The following is a 25,862-nucleotide window of genomic DNA, read 5'->3' as shown; positions in this document are numbered from 1 at the left end:
AAAAAGTATGCACCTAAAGGAAGTACCTCGAACATGAAAGATATATGTTCCAAGTGACGACATAAAAACAAATGACTATCACAGTGAGAAACTGAGCCAGGTATATAAATGCTACATTTGTGGTACACAGTCGCAAGTATCAATTAGGTGTAACAAGCACCTAAAATTTTAGGTAGCTAAAGTACCTACTTAGCACATAAATACCATATATACCAAGTGCCGCGTACTTAAAAAGTATCTGGGACACCTAAATGGCTCATGCCTAGCACATCTTCTGCTGTTAGGGTAGCAGTGAGATGGATATGTAAATAGTGAAGTAGACTGAGAATTGAAGACATTCTCAAAATGATTAGCTAAAGCTGTTGCTTTCTCTGTATCGATGGGAGTTACAGTGCCTTCAACATTAAGTGGATAGTGGGAACCGTAATTTTGATGAGTAAGACGTTTGAATAAATCCCAGTATTTAGTAGAGTTTGTTTCATTGCGTAACTGCCTGCAAAAGATTCTCCAATCCAACCGTTTTCGTGCGATGATGTAATGCTTGATCATGCATTAGAATTGGCGATGAAGCATTAGGAAATGGCGCTAGTGCGTACTCGTGTATTCGTCTCGATAGTTGTGAGGGCGTTGAAGAAGTTTGAGAGCATTGGGAGGTAGATTGCAAGTTTCGTTTTAGAATTGCATATTTGGGTGCATCAATGTTGATGTTACTTAAACATGTAGATACACTGTCTATTTCAACCTATTATGTGGTAGTAGTGTTACTAGATTGAAGCTATTCGGTGAAGTAGAGACGATATTTGTTACAGTCAACTTTAGTGAAATTAGATTTCATGCTAGAAAATTATGGTTTCATTGGATGAGTGAGAAGGAATGATTGTAAGAAGAATAGGTAAGTAATCGCTGCCCATAGAGTTGAGTATTTCTACGTTAGTTTTAATTGGTAGATTATTAGTGACTATGACATCAGGTGTGATGTTACCAGGGGCTGATCCAGGGGAGCGATCGCCCCCCAGAAGAGGAAACTTTCTTATTTTAGATATAAATAAAACAAATCCCATAGTTTGGAGCTCTTAAAAGTAGCTCTAAGTAACAGTATTACAACACAGCGTCCTCCCAGAAGTCCGTCCGGGATCCGCCCATTGTCTCAGGTCGAGTGTGATTTGGAAGAGGTCTGCAAGAGCTTGGCGTTGATTGTAGAAAGTCTTGGAAACGCTGTTGCTGTGCCGTTGCTCTACAATGGTAGTTTATGTCGGCCAGAATAAAGTAAGTTTTGAAACTTGATATCGAAGTACGTAAGAAAACGATATGGTAAAGGTTGAGTGGATCGAACATAAATAGTTGCCAAAGTTAGAAAATAAACTGTTGTGATCACGTGTTCAGAATATTGATCAGGATACGAGCAATTAGGTAGTTTGATTTTTGTTTCACACAGTACTTCCAGCATCCCTCTAGTACTTATTTCTTACACACAGTCTATGTGCTCAGTGTTGTAAGAGAGAATGTTCTAAAGATCTATTATTTTTTTAAAAAATACAAGCAAATGTATTTTAAATGTCAGAGGACTTAAATTTCCAAAGCTTATAGTAGTAAAACGGAAGTTGACGAAAGAAAATGCAAACGATTATTTGACATCAATGGAGACGGGGTGTACCCTGTCATCTAGTGGTCATACGAAAATACGTTATATACACTATATTCAACATTATACTATTCTATACGTATATACAGGGGTGCCCATCCCCCCCAAAGCTGATGGCGCACTCCCCCCAAAACTAATAATCTCTTCCCTCATCAAAACTCAAGTCCTCTAAAAACAATTGCCCAGTGTAGCAGTAGTTTTTATAGTAGCCTACTAGTAATTGTTACTTTTGTTGTTTTTATTTCCTGTAGTAGTATTATAGAATGCTTGTAGTAGTAGTAGGGGCAGTAGTAATTATAAAAATGGCATTACTTTTATTAGTAGTCTTGGTAGTATACAATACTAAATATGTTCTATAAGGATGTTGAAGGGTATAAAAACTTCTACACACTGTGTATGGCACAGGTATTCTTTTTTTTTTTTTTTTTTTTTACAATTAGTAGTATTATTTTTTCTTTACAAAATATTGATATAATTCCCTTGTACATGAAAAGTAAGACGCAAGTAACAAGTTATTGAGTTTGATACCAAAAGAAAATGTTATCCTCGAGATTAGCCTACAAAAAGAAGTGATATCCAACAAAAAACATTCCTGTTAAAGAGCCAAGTACGAATGCCTTAAAAGGAATTGAAATCACAAAAATAGGCGCCAAGTTCTGGTGGACAACAGTTACAAACATTCACTGGCTCACTTCAAATTTAGATTTGAAACTTGGCTGTTGTCTGTATGGTTACCACTAGCTCACAATTATGTCTCAACAGACAACATAGGCAAGTTTCAAATCTAAATTTGAAAGTGATTCCTTGAGTGTTTGTAGCTGTTGTTCACCAGAACTTGGCGCTCATTTTTGTGATTTCACTTCTTTTTAAGGCCGCTCATACTTGTTTTCTATACAGGAATGATTTTGTTGGATTAAATTATTACTGGTCGTGGTGGTGACATTAACCTACTTGATGTCCTTTATAGAGTAATATTTTTTTTTCTTTGCTCTCTCGACAAAGCAAATTTGTCTATAATATCGCTGTTGGGAATGCATTCTACCTAGGTAAAATGTCTCTTTCGGAAGAAAGGACAAGCAGGTCAGAGAGCCATACATCTCCCATGCTGCTTCTTAGTCTATTTTTTACAATCTTTACTTTACTCATAATCCTCTCTGCTGAGCAACTCGTTGCTGGTAATAACAGAAATATCTGGTATAATATTGTTACTTATGGAAAACCAGACATATTCAACAAACACCTGTAAGGCCTAATGAATCCTTTCTTCACCCACTGATCCAGACTGATCCAGATATATCCACAAAGCGATAAACCGACCAGCCCATCCTTTCATATAGCAACTTGCGCGGTACTTCATTCATAGAGTTTGTAAGCAGGGGGTAGGGGGATTCATTCTCGAGATTTTAAAAAAAATCGCATCGTGTTCCAATGTTATTCTGACGACAAAAAAATTACTTATTCGACATTAGAATAAAATTCTTCCCCAATTTTTTTCTCGATGGCACAACTTGCGCCATTCATCCCTCCTGTGGGCGGCCCTTCTCTCTTAAAACGAACCAACCTTTCCTTTCATACGGCTACTTGCGCGATACTTCATTCATCGAGTATCAAAGCAGGGGGTACAGGGGTTCACCCCGGAAAATTTTTGAAAATTAGCTTCTCAAAATCGTGTTTTAACGCTATTCCGACAGTAAAATTGCTAGTTCGAAAGTAGAGTAAAATCCCCCCCAAATTTTTTCTCAATGGCGCAGCTTGCGCCATACATCCCCCCCTGTGGGCGGCCCTGCGTATATATATATACAGAATAGACTCTCAATAATAATCTGCCTATTTCTTTCAAAGAGGGGGGCCAGATTTTTGAGAGTGTCTAAAATTTAGGTTAACACACACGGTACTATACTTAATTAAATCTTAATGTATTATCATTAAAATAGAAAAAACTTAGTTCTTGAGTTTTTACGCAGAGTATTACTCACTATAAAACCTATCCTGAATTTTCAGTTCCCGAAATGAAAATGCTCGACCGCGGCACGCTTTATCACGCAATTGCTTTGCAAGCGACAATAACTGGAAGCCAGAATAGTGTATATTTTCCAGCAATTACAATTTAAACAAATAAAATCGTTGATATATTATTGTTTGTAAGGTCACTCGTCAGTCGGCAGTCCTAAAGTGCAGGCGGGTTACTGAGATGCCGTACTCCTACGGGCGGATTAGTGACAGTCTAGTATATTTTGGGGGGCAATAAAATGTTTTGTTTTTATTTTTTGTTTTAATGAAAGCATTATTTTTTGTTTGTAGGGTCTACTGAAAACATGACAATCCTATGAATAAACTAGTACCTAAAGCTTGTATGCCACTACACCCTTTCCGCTCATACCTATTCTGTCTATCAATACAAAACTTAGTACACTCATTTTTTTTATTCCCAATAGGATTTTTCGACGTATATTTGAATTGTTTGCTTTTATACGGGGCCACTCCAGAGGGGTCCAAAGTTGATGGGAGGGATTTCTTGAGGGAATTTTCCCGACATTCTCAAAGTTTTCCCTGTTCAAGCACGTTATAATCCCCAATGCATAGCACCTCTAAAATGCTTGTTTCATGCTGAAGAGAATGAACTATAAAACATGACTTTCCAATGAACAGTGTTGAAGCAATAGCTATTTCACTGAGAGTCTAACTAACATGGTTAATGGGTCCCAGGGACTTACCCTGTTGTCCATGGCATCTAATATTTTGTGCGTAAACATTTCTTTGTTATGTTTATGGAATGGACTAGGTTTGATTCGGATGTCCGTTTGAGAGGTTCATGTCCGTTCTTTGTAAGTTATAATTACTAAAGCAACCGAATTAACACACTCTTGCAACTTAGATTGAATGGCATCATTTAAGGAGGTCGTTGGTCAGTTGGAGCTATCTCCCAGTTTAAAAAAAATAGTTTAATCAATTTTATAGAAATATACTTATTTAAGACAACATAAAACTCTAATACTGGTGGAAAATTTTGCTCTTCCAAAGCAATGTTTGAAATGTAGCTCCTCCCAAGGCTCTATTTCCGGGACCCTTTCCCAACAAAACACAGTTTTTGTGTTATACATCACAACGACCAAATTTTGTTTGCCACTAGATTTACCCATCTCCCTTTGTCTAGGTGCATAATCCTTTGACGTTAAACTAAATGCAATAACATTCAGTCACAGTTGCACAAAATCTCACTGTTGATTACATGTGAAAACGTCAGAGTAACTCGAAAATAGAATATAATACCAAAATGTGTAATGGAGTGATATCATGCGGGAAAATCTCTAGTACAATTAATTATAAGGCATGGAAGAGGGAACTAAGTATGAAACCCCTAAGAAGTCCCACGCTGCCCTAGACTCTAGTCTACTTAGTTAAAAAGCTAACCAGGGTCTGCACTAAATTATAAACTATAAATTACAATGCGGAATTTGTCGAACTAAGTATGCGTGTATCATAGACCAATGTGGTTTAGAGGACTTTGTTTCCAAGTTTGTGGGACACTTGAGCTGGAATTGGAACTACGTAAACGTTTCGTTTTCAAAATAAAATTCTAATTCATATTTAGAACTAAAACACATAGAACAAACCTATTTTTTTTTTAAATGTGCAACTTCATTCCCATCCGAAGATGGGCGGGTCGTAGAAAGTAATGCCTTCCCTGGGGCCATTAGCATTTATTTATTGGTAGTATCATAGGGAGATGAGTATTCGGATTTATTTATTGTCTGATCAGTGATAATGGAAATGATAAGGTGAAGTACAATGAACAAGACTCAAGAAGATGTGTTAGTTTAAGGTGGATCACCACCCGGAAGTCAATACATATTTGAGCTCATTGTCTTAATTACTGCGCAGTCAATCGTTACATATTATAAATATTGTACTATAAGATATAATTATGTTTCAGCTACGACACAAGACACTGATTCATTTGGTTGTGTCTCCTGATATCGAGAAAGATAACAAATAAAAGAAACTATTTGATTTGTTTTACAATGAGCACACAAGATGGCACTTGGTGTTAGATCTTACTAGAAGTGCTCAATTTTATGAAATGTTTATTTGTATGTGTAAAGTATTTTAAAGTAACGATCTTATTACGAAATAGATATATTGTATGATCATTTTTTGTGTTATATTTCACATTATATTTAAATATTAACTTGCGTGTAAGGAAATAGATTTTGAGCAGAAACTTGCGCAGAACACCATAATGCGTTGTTGCCAAATTTGTACGTTTACTGTAGTAATCACAATAAGAAAATTTCTGGATTCCAACGTTGCATTTTAAGAAACGAAACTTAGCTGTGAATTGCGGTAAGAATCGAAAACTAATTTCTCCAGTAAGTATCCAAGCAGAGTCCTATAATTACTTCCTTTATTATTTAGCATCAGTAAACACTCGACACAATATGGCAACGTTGCACTATTTAAGCAACGTTTAGCATAGGACCGAGGACACCTAGTGATCCACCTGGGGCTACTCACAGCGGGTGTAAACACTTGGAGCCTTGATAGTGAAAACAAAGTTGTGCAACAATGAGATTATCCTCTATAGATAGATGGATGACGACTATAAATGCGACGATGAGGGTTATAGATATCTGTGGCCTGATCACGTTCATGGAAAGCAAGAAGATGGTAGACTGGCGAATAAATGTTAGCGTGGCAAGGCTGAAGTCTGCTCTAGAACTTCATAGAGAATTGGATGAGTGTTTCCGATGTTGTGGTTAATATGACGAGAGAGAAGACAGCAGAGATGGGAGAAGTGTTGAAATATCAGTGCGGCGATAGACTTCCTGTGTTGGAGTGCTAGATGGTAGAGAGAATGCAAGGCGTAAAGCATGACGTTGCAGGATTTGTAATCTGTTATAAAACTTGAAAGGAGCTGGCAACTAGGCAATATTACTATTAGCTAGAGCAGGGTGTACAAACACTTTATACGTATAAATTATCAGTCTCGAATTGAGGCCCCAGTTGTTGCCTCGTAAACTACACAACAAACTGATTCAACGGTGAATATTAGTTTCGAGGTTGGAGATAACCAAGTGAGATGCTCGTCAAAGATGGCGCCAAGATACTCCTCACTATTTTGTTAGGTTAGTATAGAACCTAAGGGTGTGAGATGTAAATTATTAGTACTGCTGATCAGCTTTTGAAAGTATCTAGCTATATTATTAACCCTTTCAACAAACATTTGTCTTCTGTACTAGTTTCATTTGACATTGAGTGTGTATTCGATAAAGTCTTGCATCATGTACTTCTTTTCAAGTCACTACACATTCTACCGTTAACATACAGGGTGTTTAATAAGTAATGGTCATAAATTAAACCGTAGATAGTACACGCCAAAACTAACAAAAAAGTCTTAGTAAACATGTGTCCGCAAACGCTTCGTAACGGAGATAGGGGCATCGAAAGTGTGGGAAAATAAAATTTAGAGACGAATATTTCAAAAAGTATGAATCGGGCAGAGGGCGGTCCAATGAATGACTATCGAAGTCAGACCTGCGCTATGCAGAAATGCATGGTTGATAACTCTGCAATGCACGCGCAAGGGATACCCTAGAGAAAAGGAGGGATTCTCGGAAAATTATCCAAGGAAATGGGGCTCGAGATGAACATCGAGAGCGAGTCTATCCACCAGTAATTCATAAGTCGTGGTACCAGGTCGAAAGTTCGAAAAGATACAAAATGGCGGATCAATGTTTACGTGCTGTGTGTGGTTGCATAACCAGCAAGAAATGAGGGAGGCAATCGAAGTGTGGTGATGTACGTTGTAAATGGCTCCAGGAAGAATTCCGACAACTAGTGCATACGTACAAGTGTAGCAGCACTTAGGTAAATCAAACGGTATGCAAGCCACTGATGAAGCATTATGTGCTAAGCAGTTAACGAATATCCGCAAACTGAATTGCAATGGGAAAAGCATTACAACATTCGAGTATATGGGAGGCGAATATGAAACATTCCGCATGTTGAACGCGTAAGTGTATTACAACAAGCAAAAAATGATGGGCATGTCGTGTTTGCCCATATCAACAAACAGAAATCGCCATGTTGGTAACGTGTACAGTATTAATCATAAGGTAAACAGTAAATACCCAGATGTGTAACTACAGAAGAGTTGCATAAGAAATTAACTTACTTAATCATTAAGGTAAAGGAAATGTTGGAAGTGTCGTCCATTCATGCGAATGCATGCTCGTACCTGTCTTCGTAAAGATCCATGTATTCGTTATAACATGTTGGCATCCTGTTGAATATATCCGCAACATTGTTCAACCCTTTCTCGAACGTCTTCTAATGTTGCAACATGGGTAAAATAAACTTGCGATTTCATATGGCCCCAGAGAAAGAAATCTAAAGGATTTAAGTCCGGGGAGCGCGGTGGCCAAACAATAGGACCCCCACGTCCTATCCACTTTCGTCTGAATCGGGCATGTAAATGTTCTCTGACACAGTTAAAGAAATGTGCTGGCGCTCCATCATACATAAACCACAGTTTCTGACGCCTATCGAGAGGTATATCTTCGAGTAGAAGTGGCAAATCATGTTGGAGAAATCTCAAATATGGGATCCCTGTTAATGCATTAGGAAGAAAGAATGGCACTACGAGCTGATCACCTAAGTGCTACCCACACGTTTAAGGAAAACCTACGTTGATGTCTTAACTTCACTATTGCAAGTGGATTCTAAGTGGCCCAGATATGAGATCTGTGAAAATTTACAATGCCATTCTGGGTGAATTGTGCTTAATCAGTAAATAGGACGTCATCACTGAAATGATGATTGCCAGTAATTTGTCTTCGGAGCCACTGACAAAACTTCATTCTCACCGGAAAGTCTGTGGGGGTCAGAGGTTGGACACGTTGTAGATGGTATGGGTACGACTGCTGTTCATGGAAAATGTGCCATACGAAAGCATTGGATACTCCTTCGGCAAGTCCCACACGTATTGTGGTCGTTCCTGGGTTTCGTCCACTGCTTATAGCACGCGTTCCGGGAATCCCTCCGTTTCTTTGGGAAATCCCTTGCGCGCGCATTGCAGAGTTATCAACCATGCATTTCTGCATAGCGCAGGTCTGACTTCGATAGTCATTCATTGGACCGCCCTCTGTCCGATTTATACTTTTTGAGATATTCGTCTCTAAATTTCATTTTCCCACACTTTCAACAGCCCCTATCTCCGTTACGAAGCGTTTGCGGACACATGTTTACTAAGACTTTTTTGTTAGTTTTGGCGTGTACTATCTACGATTTAATTTATGACCATTACTTATTAAACACCCTGTATATCTGGCTTATAGACAATTTTCTTCATCACCGTTCAGCATTCATCCAAATTAATCACTCTCAATCAAATCACTTTGTGCTTCAAACAGGACTGAAGTAAGGCTCTGTTTTAAAACCCGTGCTTTATATCTTATATGTCGCTGATATATCACAACTTCAACATATTCTCTACGATTTGCTGATGACATTGTGTACACTGAGAAAAAAAATGTAGGTGGCATACTTAAAAACGTAGGTTACATTCGTAATTCCTGTAGTTTCTGGACTTAACGTACAACCGTATATAGCATCCTGCAGCAAACGTATAACTGAAAAAGTATGTATTATACGTACTGTCTACACAAGTGCAATGACGTCATTCGTGTGACGTCATCTACAGTAACAAGTATATACGGAGGTAATATCTAGCTTTGTGACGTCAGGATCGTATGTAGCATGTGGGTTAATAATGACGACACTCACTGACTATCGGGACGGAGCGTAATTTCAAGAAGTATGCAATATACGTTCTGTACGTGTGTTTCTTGCGTTCAACCCCGAGACAGCATCTATTTTGTACTTGTGCCCCGTACGTACGACTAGATACAGTGTACGTATTGTACCTATGTATTATACAGATTTTCCTTATGTCGCACACAGCTTGTCCCGATACAGCATACAGAATATCCGTATGCACCATACAGAGTGCACATATGCAGCTTACAGACTGTCTGCATGCGGCATATAGATTACACGTATGTCGCGTACAGGCTGGCCATATGTAATGTATGGACTGGATGTATGTAGCTTGTAGATTGTCCATATGAAATATATGGATTTTACCTGTATCGCATACGTATTGCCTTGTTGTAATATATGAATTGGACATATTCAGGATCTAGATTGTACGTATAGTGCACCATTATTGAAGTGCTGCAACATACTGAGAAATGCATGATACATTCTTACTGTAATGTTGCCACATATTGTTTTTCTCTGTATGGAAACAAAAATAGCTTAAAATATGGTTGATCTCCTTTGTGCCAATAATAATAAAATTAAAAATAATACACTTTTCAAATCTTAGTTTGGAGCAGTGAAACTGTCCAGAGAAATGCATTTATCTGCAGGGTGTAAGTTTGGACTTCCTGCTAATTCTTTGGAAAGCTACTGCAAAGCCAAGTGTTGAAAAGTGGCACAAGAGTTAATTTTAAAATTATTGGCACAAAGGAGGGTAACCATATGTTAAACTATTTTAGTTTTCATACAGAGTAAATCAATATGTGACAATATTACTGTAAGAATTTATCATACCTTTTGCAATAACTTAGTTGCAGCACTTCAATAATAATGCAAAATGCACAGCCATGTACAATCTTATGTTCAAACTCAAAAAAGACTTACGTACAGTCATTTATTAAGCCGTTATCATCCATTGCTTGTACAGTCACGAAAGAAAATATTCTTCACTTGACAAAATTTGTTTTCCTAAAAACTCAACAATAAATTAACCTGTCAGAGTACCGACTTTGGTAGGTTGTCAAGTTATAACTATTCGAAGAATAACAACAAAAAGATCCAAATTAATTAATTTGTTGCCGAGCTATTGGCAAAAGAAAATTTGTCAACTGTCAAATACTTTCTTTTCCGTGTGTACTATATAAAGACGACTTTACCTCATTCTTTTCCTTAATAATATCCTCTTCCAAAATGCAGAAGTTGTTACCACAAGAGGCGTGAATAGGATTTTCCAGAAATAACTTCTCTGAACATTTTAATTAACAGATAAGTTATTTTTTAAATGAAGCTATAATTAAAAACATGGTGTCAGCTGAAAACGTTTTCCCTCACAAGATGATTCCTAAACAGTACTCCCCATTAAAAATGCAACTTCAAGGAGACAGGGTAGCTACGCCAAAGTTCCCAAGCCGATATCTAATAGTAAGTGTCGAATATGCTTAACCCATAACATACCAAGCGGGGTACTTTAGGGACCCCAGAGAGTGATATTTGGTGATACTGCCGCAATTATAAGAATCAATTTATTCTCGATTTTTATATGTATCCTGCAACCCTTTGAGATATCAATTACATGATTAGATCAACGATGCGTTTCTTTAAAAAATACAAAAAATAAAAACACACTTCAAAATGTAAAAACTCCATTGTTAAACCTGTGTTTCAGATTTACGAACACACAAGTATGAAATTGTATGAAGAACTGAATAGTGTTCAAATATACATAATATTTGACGTCAACAATGTTCATTTAACTTAAGTATGCTTCTAGACATCCAAAAAATAATAGTTGGAGTAACCCTCTGCAATACTATGTTGAGAAATTAAAATAATACTTGGGGTCCCCAGAAGACTCCAGCTTGGTAAACAACTTTGACGACTTAGGCTTGCTACGTTAAGGGTTAAACTTACCGCTGTATTCGCTGTGTGACAACGTGGCGATAGCAGAGCAGAACTGACCCAACATTGACAACCAGAACGACTGTAACACAGCGAGACATCGAGAGGATGTTCTCTTCTGGTATGGTAAGCCATGAGTCTTACGATCCAATGCCACAGCTCAACTGTAGCTGGCGGAGTTCACAGGTATGAGAAGCTGTGCAGCCATCGACCAAACATATTTATCCTTCCCTGCTCTATACATTCTGCAAATTTGGACTTTCCTGGATGTATCCTTCTTAGTTCAACATTTTAAGTAACGAGCAGTGTAATAGTCTCATACATTATTTAAAGGAAGAGCGATGATTCTCAGAATTACTCGCAAGTTTCTAGTTTACAATTGTATACATATATATAGATATAGCTATATAGATAGATAGATGTACAATAATTTAAAACGGTTATATCAAAGTTTGCATTCAGAGCACAAAAAGAAGTATAGCTCTCGGAACATTGATTTTAGCCAGATAATACCACTAGTAAACTCAACCACACTCAGTACCGTTAGTTGCTTGGTATTGTCTATGAGGCAAAGATAATCGTATCTCATTGCGTGTAGATTTTTGTATTTGTTTAACACTAAAAATTGTTTGTCGCTAACCGAACCCAGTAACATATATATACCGACAGGACGTACGTTAGTCACAAGGTTACATGAGTGAAACACTAAATTATTCGATTGACACTTGCGGCCTTGTCAACACTAGAGAAAGGTACAAAGTGATTAAATAAATACGAAACATAGTACATACAAAATATAGCGATGTATGAAGTCTCCTTTTCATACGATTTGGAGAAAGGATACATCTGTAGAGAGCAACATAAATGATTTCTCTGGATAATTTGGATTAGTCCAGAATTCGAACAAAAATAATTTTGAAATTCGTTAAGTCCAACATTTTTTCTTTCTTTCTTCGGATTCTCAATAAAGTTGACTACTGAAAAGCTGAGTTACAGATTTTATGTTAAAACATATTCACTATACCATTGCCTTATTCACAGAACAATACATTAGTTATTAATGTATGACTGAAATAATAGTGCTTCGTGCAGATTTACTTTATCCAATCGGAATTGCACAATGATAAAAAAAATGTTGCAAGGTATAATGTTCTTATTTACAGAGAAAAAGAGTTGAAAAGATTTAACGCTAACAAACATTTTCTTTAAACAGACATACATTTATTCTAATTTATGGAAGAAAGAAATAATTTGCGGAGCAGTATATTTATTAAGGTTACATATTTGTACAAAAGAATGTAAATACAATCGGGTCTGTCTTCAGAAAGGACGTGCTTTTAGCCACAAATTACACTGCTTCTTTTCGCTGTCTTTCATGCAGAATCCTGGTTTTGTTTTGATACATGAAATACCTGAAACAAAAATCCAAAAATATTTAAAATGTTACATTTTAAAATATTTAACATTTTTTTAGATTAAATGGACAAAATCTGTTCGGTCAGGTATGGACTTTTGGGTTTCTGGTAGAAAAATGATGAATTTAAAAAAAAGTGTTTGTTGATGCTGAACAACTCGAAATGTATTACTATGCAAAAGTAAGTGGGTACCCACTGGCGTTCGAGGTACCATGGGGTACCTAATATGTCTGCATTTTTAGATATGTGGAAATATATGTCTCTAAAATGTAAAGAACTGATATCTGTTTAGTACAGAAAACCGCAACTCGGTAAGCCTTATGGATACCGAGGTATGGGAAAATAAAGGACAACACCATAGAAGTGTGAGTTTTGCGTACTAGATTGTGCAGTTTCGAAAACGTAATTACTGAGGGCTAACAACAACTTCAAAAGTAGTTTCAATTCAATACACTACACACACGTCCTTATGGGGGTTTTCGGGTACTATGGCATTCGCAGACCTCCCATTTCTAAACATTCTAAAATATATCTTAATAAACTTATAAAGAACGTTACAGGTGTGTGTTTACCGAAACCGCAAGTCGGTATGTTTAACAGTTACCGAAATATGGTGAAATAAATAGGAACACCATAGGTATGTGGGGCTTCCATACTTGACAGTAGCTTAGAAAATTAATGAAAATATGACTAATGGCTATCAAGATATTGTCAAATAAAGGGAGGACCCACACAGTTATGGGGTTTTCGTGTTAGGTGGTGAAATTTCCGAAACCGATCATGAAATCTGAATAAGCACCAGTAGCAATTTCATCCTAAAGTAACTGGGTATTTCCATTGGGTTTTAGAACATCATGGGTCTAAAAAGATTAAGTTTTAAAAGCTTTGGAAAATATAATTTGACATTTGTAAAGAGTATTAGAAAAGAGAATAGAGTTACCCAAAACTTCCAGCCAGTACATCTTACAGCTAGAGAGACACCGTGAAATAAAAGAGTATTAGATCTTGAAATTTCATAAAACAACTTTTGATCTTAATAAAAGTTAAATAAGATGGTACTTACATGGGTTAAGTGAGTACCTCACACTCGTCAGGGCAATTCCGATCGAAAGATTAATTCAGCTCGAAGTTTTCTTCGGGTAAATCCAAGCGTGATAATTCCTAGCGTACAAAAAGAATGAAAATTCTTTGTCAATATCTAATATAGCAACCGAGATATAAGTAATTATGTATTTTACGACGTCGTAAAAATGGAGACCCACATGGATTTGTACTGTTGAGTCTTTGCTGTAAGAAGAAGAAATTTCAGAAAACTACCGTATACACCTTAATAGACAATTAAATGGGTGGAGGCATGGTGGCTTAGTGGTAGAGTGCGTACCTTTGGTGTATTGGGTCCCTGGTTTGATCCGTGTCCAAGTCAGTTTGTAGTCGACATTGTATTCGTGGGTATTCTCGGGGTACTCCCGTTTCCTCCCACCTTTACACTCCATCAATTCTATCATCAACATTCACTTGCCTTAATTTCATTTTAAAATTAAATGGGCAGTTAAGTGTGATCGTATCTCTGGGAATTAAGAGAATACTCCAGTGTAGTTTCTGCAAAACATACTAGGTACACACCCCACCACTAAGTTACTGTGTCCTCACTGATTTAATTGCATATTAAGGCATATACAGTAGGTTTTTGAATTTCTTTCTTATAGCAAAGACCCAGAAGTACAAATCCTTAAAGATCTCTATTTTTACGTCATAAAATAAATGACTCGTTATATTTTGGTTACTATATTAGATATTCACAGGGAATTTTCACTCTTTTACACAGCTCGATGAACCTTTGGAACTGCCTGAAGAAAACCTAGAACTAATCTTTCCATCGAAATTGTACTGAGGTACTTACTTAACCCATAGAAATACCATCTTATTTAATTTTGTTGGGACCAATAATTTTTCCGAAGTTTCAACATCTCATACTCTTTTATTTCACGGTGTTTCTCTATATGTTAGATGTACTAGCTGCAAGTTTTAGGTAAATACATATTTCTAATACTCTTTACAAATGTCAAGTTATATTTTCAAAAGCTTTTAAAATTTAATCTTGGTAGACTGTAAGATGTTCTAACACCCCATGGAAATATCTAATTACTTGAAGATGGAATTGCTACTGGTGTTTATTAACTTTCCATGACCGGTTTCGGAAATTTTATCATCTAATACGAAAATCCCATACCTGTATTGGTCCTCTCTTTATTTGACAATATCTTGATAGCCGTTAGTCATATTTGAATTCATTTTCCAAATTGTACCTTCAAGTATGCAAGCCCCACATACATATCGTGTCGCTCTTTATTTTCCCATGTCTCGGTATCCGTAAGGCTTACCGAGTTGCAGTTTTCGGTAAACAAATATCAGTTCTTTACATTTTAGACACATGTATTTCCATATATCTAAAATGCAGAAATTAGGTACCGCATAGTACCCCTCTACCCCATTGGGGTACCCACTTACTTTTGCATACCAGGGCAAAAACACCAGTGGTCGTTACTTTAAGGTTGAAAACATACTCTTTTGTCTCTTCTGTGAGCACCGTGAATCGGTCGGAGCTGTACCATAGTTGGAAAGAGACACTGATCCTTCCTATGTGACCATGTAGTCAGAATTCAAAATCGAATAGCCGTTGAAGGAAAAACAATATTTTAAAATCCCTTGTATTGCACCGGTAGTAGTCATCTCAAAATCGAAATGTTCCAGTGGTAGTTAGGGTTTTGTACCAGTGTTCGTCACTCAAATAACTTGACATAATTTATTCAGAAACGCACTGTTTATCAGTTTAAAATTAAGAATAGAGTATAAAGTACTAATCTTAATAACTGTGCATCACTTTTGGCACTCAAGAAAGAAAATAAAAAAGTTTTTACATACTTTTTAAAGCAATTTCAGTAAGAAAAATGTTAACTGAATTCAAAAGTTAACTGTATATTATTTTAACGTTGAGAGTACAATATTAATTACTATGTTTAATAACTATAGTGACTTTAAGCACTCAAGAATGAAAATAAACATGTTTGTACATACATTTTTAATACAATTTGAGAAACAAAATAAGTTAACCGAATTCAAAACTTAATTATATATCACCTTAAGATTAAGAATGGACTATAAAATACTGAGGTTAATAATAATGCATTACTGAAGAATGAAAACAAAAATGTTTTTAACTACCTATATTGTATTTACATGTTGTTATTTCTCATTAACATGCTTTTTGATAACGCACGATATGGGCTAGGGGTGAGCACGAGAAATGATTTGAGACTGTCACCTCTCGCAAAGATGTCGCGAAAGTTGTCTCGTCTCGAAAACTGTATCTATTTCTATTGGAAGAGCTATGTCTCGTCTCGAATTTCGTAACAAAAATTCGTTACACATGCAGTTTTGTGTAAAAAGTGAAATGTATAAATACAGGAGAGAAAACATTGCAGACAAACATTATGTTAGTATGTTGAACATACTTTTTCGTATGTGGTGCAAAATATCTTCATCTATGGGGTTACTTTGCACCAAAGTTTGTATGAAATGAAATCTTTGAGTTTTACGTTCCACGCTTTTGCCGGGTATGCTAAAGAAGACTATAATCATGAGAATGAATGAAATAGTAGAATGAAAACTGTGAGAGAAAACGGGAAAACCCCGAGAAAACCACACACAGTGTTTGTCCAACACAAAGCCCATTTGGCACGTGCTGGGATCGATCCAGGAACTCCACGCAGGAGAGGTGAACGCTCCATCACTGAGCTACCACGTAACCAAAAACACAACCTCAGAATATACTTCATATAGAGTAGAAATGAAATGAAATCTTTGAGTTTTACGTCCCACGATTATGCCGGTTAGGCTAAAGGAGACGGTGGTGATGAGTAATGAATGAAATGGTGGAATGAAGAAAGTGGGAGGAAACGGGACAACCCCGAGAAAACCCACGCACACGGTGTTTGTCCACCACAAAGTTCACTTGGCGGGGACTGGGATCGAACCCAGGACCCCAAGCACCAGAGGTGAACGCTCCACCACTGAGCCACCGCGACCCCTCATATAGAGTAGAAGTAACAAGATGTAAAAAAAAAAAAAAAAAATGGCCCGTCTGGAGGACATGTAAGCTAAACACCAATACAATTGTTACAGATTTATTTACTTGCACTGTTTAGGCTGAACATCGCAACACCAATATCATTATGTCACATCCTTAACTATGCTAACTACAACATAGACCTGCTTTGCTTCGTAATGTCCAAATAGTTGATTATTGTGCTCGAAAGCAGGCAAGTAGCATACAAATTTATGATGTTGAAGGCGTTATTTTTCACAGCTATGGAGAAAAGACATGAAAACGAAAAATAAAAATAAATCTTTGTTTTACTTCCTACGGTTATGCTATGTATGCTGACAGTCACAAATGAGTATTGAAAATTGATGATCTTGGAATACGATTTGGTGGAATAATGAGGGGGGGGGGAATAGACATTGATTAAATATAAAATTGAAAAGAAATAAGGGCCTGACGCTCAAATATTTATCTATCTGGCAGCCACCTTGATCCCTCTAAAATATCATGAAGTACTTGATTGATTCTAAACCCAATAATAGTAATAGTAATTATAACAATAAACACAGAATATACCTAGATATAATTTACGCACCTTGAAGTGTAGAAATTAATGATTGCAATCCTCAGCATTCCAATAGTTCTTTGGTTTCTCCAAATGAAGATTCGGACATCGGTTTTCTTCTCAAGCAATAATGGGGTACAATAATCAGTTGCAGTCCAAAGCAAAGTCACTAAGTTAAGCATGAATATAAAAGATTTTGTGTTAAATATTTCAATGTAAATTTCATGAAATAGAATTCATTAGTTAGTTACATACAAACTCGTACGCATGTAAGTCAGAATCTACTTGTAATAACTTGTAAATTTAAACAAACTAAATTATACTACAGTTATAGGGACATCAAACATATATTCCATAAGATATATAGGGTGTCTCAAAAGTCCCCTGACATAAAGTAACTCGATTATTATCAGAGTTACAACAAAATGTAATTGGGAAACCGTCTCCAAATATGATGTTTCCAATGTAAGTTGAAGGAATTTTCAAAATCGGATGAGCCGTTTGGCTGTACACTCTTTATGCGTCCAATGTTAAATGAAAATGCAACGTTGCCATTTACCTGGACCCACAACATAAGTGAATGAAGTTACTGATTTTTACGCTAACATGTCGATGGCTAGTCCCCATTTCAAACAGTAACTTCATTCACATATGTTGTGGATCCAGGTAAATGTAACATTGCATTTTCATTCCACATTGGGCGCATAAAGAGTACAGCCCAAACGGCTCCTCCGATTTAAAAAGTGTTCACTTTAGATTGAAAACAACATATTTAGAAATGGTTTTTCCTCTTACGTTTTGTTGTAACGTCAGAGGACTTTCGAAACACCCTGTATACATCATACGAAGTTCCTTTCTAAATTCTACACGGGTGTAGTTTAATTGAATGTGAGATGGGTGATACACATTAGGCCGTTTGGAAATACTCTCACAGACGGCCGTCATTTTGGATTAAATTTGTTTGTTATAAACTGGTGGGTAATGTGATATATATATGGCCACGGGCTAGAATTTTCTCAGTATGTCAAATATGCAATCAGATTCCATGGAGCTTAATTTGGTGAAAAGTTATTGCCAATTGAACGTTGTATTTACCTCTTTCTTCTAGATGTAGAACCATACCGTTAGCACGTGAGGAATGCATCGAAATATTCAAACTGTGGAGCGGGAGGAGTGCCTGTACAGTGGTTACCGATTGCAAACAGAATCATCCACAATGTGACTGTGTTACATGTTGCAGTGTTACAGTAATTAACTAAATTTGAGGAGATGGGCACATTCGTGGACATACGTCGTAGCGGACGATCGTAGAGAGCTACAGATGAAGCAACGCCTACGGCAGTGCTGACTTCTTTCTCGATGTGGCCCCAGAGGAGCACACGTCATTTATTAATGCAATGTGGGTTGAGTCATAGGGTCTGCGCGTGTATAAGTGCATCCGTACAAGGTGCAAATGAAGCAACATCTCCACGAGAACGATGTTGATCGCCAAGTGCAGTGAGTAATTATGGTTAACATTTTTATGCAAATACTCTTTTCAGATGAAGCTGACCTCTACGTAAATGGGAAGGTTAATAGGCAGAACATGCACAATTGGTCACCTGACAACCCCGCGTGCAAGACCCCTCCAACATGACCAGCGCAAAGAAAATTAATTATGTTGTTGGCAGACAAATGAGGAATACGTCTAATCAGTCACTTTTTCATTCCATAAAATTAACTGCGGAATAATACCTCACGCTCGTACAGGGATAGATATTGCGAGCTGCGATGCCCGAGGATGGTACATTCTCGCAGTTTTTTCAACACCATGGCGCTTTCTTCATTATGGATTCGTATTGCGTCACTACTTGAACAATTCTCTAGAACATGGGTTGATCGACGAGAGGCAGTTGAATGGCTGCTCGATCACCGGACCTAACGCTGTTCAATTTCTAGCTAAGTGGAAAAGTTAAGGCTATGGTTTGTGCAGTAAATATTCATAATTTTTATCATCTAGAACAAAGTATCGCCATCGTCTGTGCACAAATTTGACCCTATATCCTACTTTGTGTCCACAGCAATTGGAAGAAGCTTCTGCAAATGCTTATTGCTCAGTAGGAACATGTGGAACATATACTATAACCAGGGATAAAAGTGGACCTGAAAAGGTGGGGGGACGGTAGGTAGCGGCATCACTCCACGCCGTTCCTCCTGCCTATCTCTGCCCATTGTACCATTTTAGGATCTGGGGGACGCCCTACATATTTTTCGAGGTGGGGAGCTGCGTCCCCCGCGTTCCCCCTCGCTTTTACCCCTGACTATAACAGGGAAATGTGTTCGAAGTGGGAAAAATCAGAGGCGGTGTGTTTTATTGCGATTTTGACTCGACATATCGGCTATCTAAATGTTCAAATGCAGTGAGGTGTGAAGCCTACAAGATTGCATTTCTATTTACATAATGTCTGAAAACCACTGGAAAGCTTCTTTTAGTTACGGAGAAAAAACGGAGAGACTGATCCATCCATCGTGATCAACTTTCTGGAAAAAAATAAATAAAAATAGCCCTTACCTTGTATCAGAGAATTATACACGAAAGTGCTCAAAAACCGACTTTTAATATTAACAATTTCCAGCGGGAAAACTCCTGGACCACACACTCGAATGAGGGGTATTTCAAACTCCCGTAAGATCTGCCCCCACAGCAATCCCCTAAATCCGCCCATGCTCAAAAGACGACGCTTATAAGAATTCAGACAAGACGACACATACATACATACGAAAGAAACAATTCAATACGGCACATCAAAATATAAACTAGATGAACTTCTTTGAAAACACCTCATTTTACAAACAAAAGGTAGAAAAAGGTAAAAATGTCAGTATTGTCAACTTAGAATCTACATAAGAAATAAAATCTTTTTATGTGCAAAGCTATTCGTCAATACGTATAAAAAATGGATTTATTAATGGTATTTAGCATTTATTCTTCCGTGAAGGTATATCTTGATCACTAAAAAACCAGAAACGGTATGTCTCTATCACTGGAAAAAAAAAAAAAAAAAAAAAAAAACAGAAGGGTATGACATACCACTACATATAGTCTCACTTGGTTCACTGCCAATAACATTTCACCAGAATAAGTTACATGATATCTGATTGCATATTTGACATCCTCAGAACATTTTAGTGCATGGCCATGTATCACATTACCCACTTATCGTCCATATTACAATTTCGAATCTAAGATGGCGACCGTCCGCGTGATGTAATCCGAAAGTATCCCTCTGGGCCTAATGTGTATCTCTTATCTCGCAATCAATGTAACTACATCCCTGTAGTTTTCAGAAAGGATGACAAGGGACTTCTGATGCATCCTGTATATAATAGTTGTATCAATAATGACGGGTATACCGGCTAGGCTAAAGGAGACGCTGATGATGATATAATGAATGAAATGGTGGAATGAAGAAAGTGGGAGGAAACGGGAGAACCCCGAGAAAATCCACTCACACAGTGCTTGTCCACCACAAAGTTTACTTGGCGCGAGCTGGGATCAAACCAAAGATCCCAAACACCAGAGGTGAACGCTCTAACACTGAGCCATCGAGGCCCGACAGGAATATTTGTTGAAGTCTACTGTCTTCTTCAGTACCAAGGTTACACAAAAATGAGCCTATGGTTTTGACGGAATTCGAACCAACATTATATGTATACTCTCTCAGTGAGAATCAAAGCTGGCACCAAGTTTACATATGCGCGCGCATTGTATTTTACTTATATAGCTCACAGAGCTATGGGCGAGCAAGCAAGGCACGTGCCCCGGGCGTGTGGTTGGAGGGGCTACTAAAAGAGAGGTTATATATTAGTACTTTTCCATTTTGGTGTTTAATACTTTTCATCAGAGTGCGAAATCATGAAATCAAAGTGGGGGGAGACTGAAGGACTGAAGAGAGCGAGAGAGAGGGAAAAAAAAAAGCTGCGCAGTCTTACACTTCAAAGAATTGTAGTGAAATGAGAAGGTCAGAATTCAAGATGACATTCGGATGCTTGGCACGAAGAAAAACATTGCAAGCAATTTTGAAAAAAAAAAAAAGAAAAAAGAAAAAAGAAAAAACTTAAATAATGTGATATATTTTGTAGACTTTGGATATGTATGTTTTAGTTGGCATCAACAATTATTGGTGTGTTTTGTGACAATTGACAGTTTAGCGAGAGACTAGGCTAACTGACAATTTTAACTTTCTGAAAGAAAAGGAAACAAATGAAAACAGCACGTTACAAAGGATACGACTGATATTCATAGTTTGGCTTAGTATACAACAGGGGTGGATCCAGGATGGACTACTGGGGGGCGGTGGGTTGTAATGCCACTACTTACAAGATAGAGCTACTTTTAAGAGATTCAACTCTGGGTGGGTTTTATTTTATATTAAAATACACAAAGTTTCCTCTTCTTGGGGGAGATAGACCCTCCCTGGATCCGCCCCTGTCTCAGGACAAGCCACACAGACAAGTGGTTGAGGCAAAGGTCAATTAATGACATTAGTATGCTGTTCCGTCAAAATCTCAATCTTGACCTGGATGTAAGTTAGCCTGGTCTCTCACTGAACAACTCAATTGAATGTTTCATATGTAAATTAGGCACTTCTACATCACAAACAGTAAATATAACCTACCTTATTCTACGTTTTTAAATGCATTTCTACAACTGATTGTAACTTTAAAGGTTCTCGTGAAGATTAGCTGGCGGAGGTTACCTAACATAGCCATGAGTTATCAAATTAACAGTTGTGCTTCGTGGGTGATGATAATGATCCTGAGGTTAGATGTTAAATTGGACTCGAGAGCGGAACAAGGGCTGATCTTATTCGTGTCTCAGACGGGGCATGGAATGGAACGAATATGAAAATAAGGTTGCTGTAATAGTTTTTCATAGGGTTTGTAAGATTTTCGAAACACTTGGCAATTTTTTTTTATCAAGACGACATTTTTTTAAGATAAAAATCAAGACTTGGCAATTTCAAGTTTCATCCCCCTCCCAATCTTGTAATGCTCGCTACGCCGCTGTAAGCAATACATATTTTCGACAATATTCGTTGTTCATCTGTTTCCGCTGGGTTCCAACGTGGTGAGCTGCATATGGGACTTTTAATAGTGTTATTATAGTGAGAAAGAATTGCAAATTATGTTCATGTTCCTAAAAGAGGGAAATTGAAAGAGAAATTAAATTAAAAATAAATAAGGGAGAGAAAAGTAATTACTTGAAAATAAAAATAAAGTCTTTGAGTTTAATGTCCCACGATTATGCTGTTAGGCTAAGGGAGTCGGTGATTAAAGCAAGTTAATGATTATGGAATATTTGGTGAAATGAGAAAGTGGGAGGAAACCAAATCCCCGAGAAAACCTACGAGCACGTATATGAAAATGAAGTAAAACATTCACTGGCCTATGCTTTCTTTGTCTAGCAGAGTCATAGTTTGGAATCGAAAATGTGTTTTGAATCCTTGTATTTAGAGACTGAGAGTGTAAGTAACGAAATCACTTAATACATCCATTAAGATTTCGGAAAGCGAAATCTAAATTTAGGTAAGCTAACTCCATGTATTAACTGCTTGCATCCGCTTCGTACATTGTTCGAAGGGTCACGAAACAAATCACCTCATTTAGTCTACACATACCTAGTACTAGCGTTAATTACCTGCTTCGTTGGGTGAAAATAAGAAAACCAGTAATACATGTATGTTACGTTAGTCAGTCACTTTTTTTACTATTACGAAACGCTCTCTCATATCGGTTATTTTCGATCATTTGTAAGATCCGTCTCCCCTCTTTCCCTCCCCAAGTTGCTCGGCTGAATTTTGATTTAAATAGTATCGGAAGTGTCACTGTCCATTTCTGCGCCCCCGAAAACAATGGATTTAGATTAGGATTAGTTCACTTAACTTAGTAAGCCTACACAGCTTTGGCGCGGCTCGACTTGTTGGAAAGCAATCCAAAATCTAAACAAATATATCGATGTCACTGGGGTTTAGTAAAGTGTATCGTAAGTCAAGAAGATTGAGAATCACTGCCTCGATTATTCACTTCAATTAATCATCAAACTCCTTTAACCTGAAGTACATAATCGTGGAATGTTCAATTAAAATTATAATTTTATGGCATCTAGAAAATGCACATATCGTACATTACGTTACATTACCATTCAATCGCAATAGGTTATTACAGACATGTGATTGGCTTGAAGCTTAGCGTCCTATTCAGCGCCAAGACTGTGTACTACCTACACCTACAGCATAATATGGAATCCTACTCGCATGATCTTAGATCAAGATTTGAATCAACGGGAGGATGAAGATTTTCCCTCTCGTCAAGTAATTTCCCCAACTCGCCAAAGAATTTCTCCCTTCCCGGGAAAATATTTTCCCTCATTTCATATTTTACATATTATATACTATATATTATATCTTGCATCACTGAGAAATAAAATGCTTCGATTGTATATCTGAAAAGTCGATTTCGCAATACGGGAGGTCCGTGACGAAATACTGTGGTTATCACACCAGGGGTTCGATCAATCTAAACTATTTTACTGACAACATATCCATATTGATTTGTTAGGACAATAAAATGAGGATATGTTAGTATACCCCTAAGTATTTTAATTAAAGAATTATGAAGAAATCTTGCGTAAAAGAATAGAAAAAAGTATTGACAAAGACATAGTCTTCCGAGGTCATTCGAACTCGGTTCTTCTCGTCTTCTTTCTATTTCTCTTATCTTAGTTCAATGCCGTCAAGGATAGCAACGAGATCTCTTTCGGGAGTAAAGACATCCTATAAAATGGATTAGTGTTGCCGCGAAATTCAAAATGGTTCATATTATTGGTAATTCTGGGCATTGCTTAAGTTCTGACAGGCTATCTGAAAGAACCGGTTTATCGATCGTCATTTGTAGTCCATAGGGTTACTGGCGCAAATCCCGGGGGGATGAGGACATGTCCCCTCCAATCTTAGAACTGGGGGGGACTTTCCCCTCAATAATCCGATTTGAAATGCGTTTTTTGGAGAGAAATGTGATGATTTGTGTCCGATTGCCACAAAGGAAAGTAAGATGAAATGATGTCCCCACCCCAGAATAAGCCTTAAATCTGCCCGCCTCACAATTTTGAAGACAACTCTGCTCCCCTGATCCTCCGCAGCATTGTTTTTCAACTTCATAATTTGAACATCCTTAAAAAAATTATGAGAACTGTCTTACACGTCCCTCCCAATGTTGAAGACAGATTTGCGCCGCTGCATACGGTTAACATGGAGCTAGATGGAATTCGGAATGTTCCGTTACAATAATATCCAATTTCAACTTGATCCGACCCCCCCCCTCCCGTTTCCTCCACACAAAGCTCCTCGTAAGAAAGAGTAACCAAAACGCTTATTGTAGCTTTATATTTTTGAGGCTGATTCATCTGTTTCTTTCTGTTTCATCTTTCCTTAATATTTTTCATTTCTGGATCCGAAGGGGGGGGTCTGGACCCACCCCTTGGCTATGAGCCTGCTTCCCGTAAAAAGCATCATTCGAACCCTGAATCAAACAACTCCATCTGTAAAGCAGTGCTGAGTTGATTTTAATATCCTTTTCTGCAACGAGGCTGTATGAGACGTGGACTTACTGATTAAAATGGACTCCGAACCACTCCCGCCGGGAATCGAACGCGGGTCTCCCACACCAAAGGCGCGTACGCTAACCGCTTAGCCATGAAGGAGCTCATATCTATAGCAGTGTAAGCAACAACAACAACAAAAAGAAACACACACACATACTAGAAGTTTGCACAATTGGGGATCAAAACATTCTCAATGAAGTATGAGAAATAGTAAACGTCAATCAAAGTGGGCTTCTGCTTATTCTTTACTTCGTTAATACTTAATTCCTTCTAGAAATAGTGAAACAATACTATGAAGACACAGTACTTAAACATAATCGAAAGAATAAGACAAGGAAACAGAGTAATTTCCGACTAATTAAACTAGTCATATATACTATACCTAACTGTTACATTGTATTTCTTACCATATTACGAAAGCGATATAACTTTTTTACCAGCCATAGAAGCTGGACGCAATCCAATACTGCAATTTAGACGCTGTAACGAAAGCTGCAAGTCAAACGCCTGACACTCCGCCTGCCTGAAACTCTTCAAACTGTGTAATAGCTGTTTCAAGCGGCCTACAACTTATGACCTTGAAACTATGTGCTAGTAACCAAATTAATGCCAAGGTACGATAAAACACCCCAACTTGCCACAATGACGTCAACACAAGGAAAAAAAGAAAAACATCTAATTTTTGGTTCGAAAATTATGAAACAATAATAATAATAATGTAATTCTCAGGAACTCAAACATTAGTTAACTAGAGAACATAACAAGCAAAACAAAAC

General features: G+C 37.4%; 1 long non-coding RNA gene across 1 annotated transcript; it reads right to left on the bottom strand.

Annotated features, from left to right (window-relative positions):
- Positions 1-12,673: 12,673 nt before the first annotated feature.
- Positions 12,674-25,589, bottom strand: LOC145672753 (uncharacterized). Its single transcript, XR_014128635.1, has 3 exons — positions 25,494-25,589; positions 17,475-17,613; positions 12,674-12,774 (listed from the first exon to the last, which is right to left on the bottom strand). It is a non-coding gene; the product is annotated as an uncharacterized LOC145672753 (long non-coding RNA).
- Between the last annotated feature and the right edge of the window lie 273 nt (positions 25,590-25,862).

Source organism: Thermobia domestica, chromosome 16, assembly GCF_964235325.1.
Source record: "Thermobia domestica chromosome 16, izTheDome1.hap1.1, whole genome shotgun sequence".
Taxonomy (NCBI): Eukaryota; Metazoa; Arthropoda; class Insecta; order Zygentoma; family Lepismatidae; genus Thermobia; species Thermobia domestica.
Note: the sequence above shows the minus strand (reverse complement) of the source record. Positions and strands in the feature narration are given on the sequence as shown.